Genomic DNA, 5556 nt, shown 5'->3' with positions numbered 1-5556 from the left:
AATAGGACCTCCTCCTACTCCGCTCCTGTTTCCTAGAATATCTAACAAAAAGAACTGCAGCTCTCAACCTTGACCTCACTAAGTGTCTTTAAGAATCTGTTGGACACCTGGCAAGGACCAGCGCAGACATGTTCCTGTTTCAAGTTTTCTACATTCGCCTTATAATCTAGCTGTTTTGGTTAAAGTTTTGCCATCTTATTTGTAAAAAAATCTGTATGCCTTTTTATAACTGTCTATTGTTGTCGATGTTGTCCATTGTTGTCATCATTCTTTGTTGAAATCAGGTCTCTCTTGTAAATGAGTCCTTGAGGCTCAATAGGATTTACCTGTCTAAATAAAGGTTGAATGAATATACATATATATATATATATATATATATGTGTGTGTGTGTGTGTGTGTGTATATATACAAACAGGATTCCAGAAAAGTTGGGACACTAAACAAATTGTGAATAAAAACTGAATGCAATTATGTGGAGGTGCCAACATCTAATATTTGTTTCATTCATTCAACCTTTATTTAAACAGATAAATCACATTGAGCCTTGAAGACTCATTTACAAGTGAGACCTGTTTGGACAGACAAAAAACTGGTTAACTGGACACATGTAGGAATTGGAGGCAAAAAAAATTCCTATCAGACTTTTTTCTTGGCTGAGAAAAACTCCTAATATTGAAAAAACACTTCGCACAAACAAGCACATATTTACGTAGACATTCTGCAGAGCAGAGCAGGAAGAAGGAAGAGACGAGACCGATCAACAACTCCTACATATGCTCTCGAGGTCACTGTAATCAGTCAATGTCCTCCGGTGAGATCCATAAACATTCTCGAGGTATGTCGAGAAATGGCCAAGGATAACCTCTATAAGAATCCAGAGTCCTGAAATTATGACATAAAGTTTTTTCAGCTGGGTTTCATCTGGTTATCAGTTGGAAATTCCTCAGGGAAGGGGTGGTGAGCGTCAGATCACATTTTCTCCAGGCGACTTTAGATAAGATGGCCTTCAAGGACAACCAAGGTTACCAAAATTTAGATAAACACACAGTTGTTTTGGGGACAGGCAAAACTTAATGACATCAACCTTGAGTCTGTGTTTGTCCACTCGGTTCCGAAATGTCCAAATTAACATGGCCAACACCGATGGAAACGTGTCTGAGTAAAAATCCCCAAGATCTATCCATTCTGCCCAAAGCATTTGAGTCCAGGTACTCCAGACATGAACCAAGCCATCATAAAGGCAAGCAGCGTGATCGGGTCCAAATTTGCTGCTGACGACTTCCTTGATTGTAGATAAAAGCAGCACCAACTGAATCCAAAAAGCAGGAACCAGTTATCGAAAATCCAATTAAATATGTGTCCTTAAAATCCACAGATGGCAACAGAGATAGACACATCATCAAGTTTTCCAGTCGATGAGATATCCAACTGCATACGTGCCAACAGGGTAAATCGGCTCGCCCAAAGCCCGTCTTCTCTTCGAATAAATGTTGTAAATTGAGATGAGGGACAGACTGGTCGAAACAAGTCCATAATTATGGTTCGGAAGAAATGCAAGAGAGTCTCACAGCAATTTCACAGACAGACAGAGCAGCAAAGCAAAGCAGAGAGGGAGAGAAGCATTCGATCTCGTGGGGAGCGAGTGGTGAAGTGCTGAATTTCATTCAGAATAGAACACAAATCACAGATGTAGATGAACATATTCTGTGATATATTCATAAATTAAACGGATTCATTCCTTTTTCTGGACTGAATAATATCGTGCATTGAATTTAATAAATGTATCGTGAGACGTTAATTTTCTTTGACCCATCAAAATGAACGTGGTCATTTATTAACAGAATCAAAATTTAACATCAAACATTTACATTAATTTGGCAAAATTGAAAATAACAACAGGTTAATTAATCAGTTTACAATTAGAAAACCATACAGCGATGGTTTTCCTTGCTTCACAACAGACATTTCTGAAAATATCTGGAATGATTTCTAGCAGGATAGAAGAATTTTAAAGATGGAAAATGAAGTTTATCTTGAGAGAGATGGGTGAGGGAATTTGTCTGTTATAACCAGAACAACACGCTCCTTCTGGACCCAGCTTACCCAACGGTACGCTTTGCGGTTGAAGATCAACTTTTTACCTTTCTGAAGATATGTCAGTTCCGGCGTAAAGTTCCACTTCAAGCCACTTTTCAGCGTCTCCGTGAGAATAGCAAAAACCGTTCGGAGTCGTGAGATCATCCTAGAACAGACTTCTTCATAATTCCTCTGAACTTCTCTTGTTCAGCTTAGTCGCAGATGTCCTGAGCATTCTGAACTCTGCTGCTCTCGGAACCAACTCACAGCATTCTCTCAGCATTCTCCTGAACTCCCCAGAACTACCGTGAACTAGGAAGTGTTGCACCTTTTAAAAGAGGTCACTTCCGGTTCATTTGAGACCTTTCTGATTGGTCGGTTGACCAAACAGAGGTGTGTTTTTGTGATGTAGGAGGTTATTAAAAGTCAAGGGAAAAAGATTAGATTGTTTAAGAACAGACAGAAGATATTATGAAGATTCCAGACTTCGTGGAGTCAACTCTCTCATATCTGCCTGAAAAAGTTAAACATGACATTTATTTTTCAGTAAACTTGCAGTTGACTGAAACTTGACCTTTGACCAACTTCACAATTTGCTCATTGAAGACAGAAAATCAGACAATGCATCATTAACCTGATTTCTACTTTGAATGAGGATTAAAGGTCATTATTACTGTTTCACAGTTGATTTAAAAATGAGTAGTTCACTTCATTTAAAAATGGTTTGAACTAAACACAACTTGATTATCAAAACATTTGTAAAATAGTAATGATAATAGAAAGTAGTGTTCTTTCACTTGATCAATTCAAGAAAGAAAGTCTCAGGATGGGTCAACCTGTATTTCTGGATTCAAATCAATGAAATGACAGTTTCTGTCCCATAAGGTCCTTAAGGTCAGGATTTGACCTCAGGCCTAGTTCACTACAGTCCCCCCTTTGGAAATCATCGCCTGTCCATGGGAATGAATTCCAACATGAACTTACGCCTTCGAATGTCCTTGAGCTTGATGTAATCTAGCAAGGAAAACAAAAGTCAAAGGAGGTAATTCTACAATGTTCTTGGTAATTCCATTGTGTTGATGGTAATTCCATTGTAGTAATGCTTTAACCCCTTGGAAACAGAGTCTGTAATCCATTGGAAAAAGTCATATAATCCACAACGGTAAATCCACAACGAATGGAGGTGTTGATTGATCAGCATACAGAGGGGTTCTGCAAGCGATACGTTCAGTTTGATGTGTTGTTCTCATCCGCCCGAATTCGTTTTCTCATTTCCCTGTGAAGGAGTCAGGAACACGTACTGAAAATACAACAGACGCACCTCAAAGTTTGATAATGTTTAATGAGTATAATAATCAAAAGTCAAAGGAGTCACAGGTTCACAAGCAAAACAGTGGATTAGTAAATGCAGTTCTTATCTTAGCATTTAATCATTGAATGCGCATCCAATACGACCTGTAAGGAAGTTCAGAAGTCTGCCCTCGCTCTGCAGTCGTCTGCTTGATGAGGAAGTGCTGCATGATCTTATAGTCTCAGCAGGACGGTTTCCTTATCACACACACACACACACCACGAGTTGCTGTTCTTTTGTGCAACTCTGGTTCTGGCTAATCTTGGGTTGGACCGAGTTTGAGCAATACAAGATGTGTGACTCACCATGTCACGCAGTGGAAAACAGGAACAGATTAAACATAAGCCAAACACAAGCCCAACAAGTTTTACCTTACAACAATTCCCCCTTTCGACCTCATCTGACTGAGGTCGATACCAGTTGGCTACGTTCTATTTGCGCCGACGTGGGATCATCTGGAAATCTGACACATCGTATCCCCTGCGCATTAGGAGTTGACGTGTAATTTCCGGGTCACGCTTCTCTAAAGTGGAAGTGATGAGGCGCACAGACAAGGATCTCAAGCAAGGAATGCAACAGCATCCACATGTGATCAAGATGGCTGCAAATACTGCAATAGACATTAACATGGAGACAATCATTTGCTTCCAGGGGCCAAACACACTTTGGAGCCAATCATCAAACGGGTTATGTATACCAGAGTGAGATTTCATCTCATCAGACAACGTTCTCAAACCTTCAAGTGAACGGGTCACTTTTCCATCAGGGGCAGTGTTATTAGGAATGAAACTATAACACAGGTCACCAAACATGCTACACACACCTCCTTTCTCTGCTAACAGCATATCAAGAGTCATTCTGTTCTGCACAGCCATCAGTGAAGTGGGGGCGAGTTGTTCAGCTAGGCCTTCAACCGCGTCTCTGGTAAGATTAGACAGCCGCATGACATTGTAATGTATGTAATTTATTCGGTCAACATTTTTGCTTGGTGTAATTGGGAAATATGCTGAAACAACAGGTATGTTTTCAAAACCTGCTGCAATCTGATCTGCTAATTTATACTCATCAGGAACTCCCCGAGGGATTCCGATGGCGTCAATGTATGTTGTTGAGCCCACAGTAGGATTGAAGTTGTGTGTCGAGCGTCTCTTTCTACTGTGTTGGTTGGAGGTCTCATTCAGGACTTCCAACCGAGGGCCAATCAGCGTTAAGGAAGCAGTTAAGCGTACTAATGCACACAATCCCACTGAATCCTGAGGGATATGGGTGAGTAGACATCTTCCACCACAGTAATAATATAGGTCAGCGCGAGCCACCCTACCCACACGGGAGTTGTCAGAGCCATTTTGTTGTGTGATGTTACACCAATCTGCCTGAATTTGTCCCAAAGCGATTTTCTTGTTTGTGGTTGAGGTGTAATTAAAACAATAATAGTCAAATCGTTCTGCAGGAGTGAACGAGCCTAATTTAGTGGTGTTAGAAATAGGTGGGAATATTTGGTCTAATGTGGTGCAATTTTTGGTCTGGCGTCTCCTAGTCAAACTTATCATACAATGAAAACCCCATTCGTCCTCTGGATGTAATGGAGCTGGCTGGGTGTACAAGTTTTGTCGAGCTGCAGCACAAGCTACACATTCGGATAAAGAGGCCTGTCTTGCAGCCTCAGCGAGCCAGGCTAACCAAATGTTAGAGTCAGCATAGCCAGTAGACATAGCAATCACATCCACAGGGGTTAAGCTGGTATAGTCAACACTTTCAATTCGCATGGACATAGGGAGCGAGGACTGCTGGGGCGGGGCAGGAGTAGAGTGCTGGACGGGCGAATCTGTAAGAGCAAGTTGTAACACCCGGAAAGGGTCACTGTTGGTGATGTCTGCGGCTACGAGCACATAAATGGGTTCCGTCACCAAGGTGTAGGTCATACCGCTCTTTTGTCTGTGTACCTTATTCCAAGTATTAACATACTTAAAAGACAACAACAAGTCTCTACTATTTTTTGCCAAAATGGCATGTGTCCTCCACCAATGTATGTAATTAGTGTGATATCCGGACATATCAGGTTTCCATGATCCAGAATACAACGTGACGGAGCTCCACTGGGAGCACCACGAACATCGGGATGGATTGAC

The sequence above is a fragment of the Nematolebias whitei genome, chromosome 4 (assembly GCF_014905685.2).
Source record: "Nematolebias whitei isolate Nwh7 chromosome 4, NemWhi1, whole genome shotgun sequence".
NCBI classification, from domain to species: Eukaryota; Metazoa; Chordata; class Actinopteri; order Cyprinodontiformes; family Rivulidae; genus Nematolebias; species Nematolebias whitei.
Note: the sequence above shows the minus strand (reverse complement) of the source record.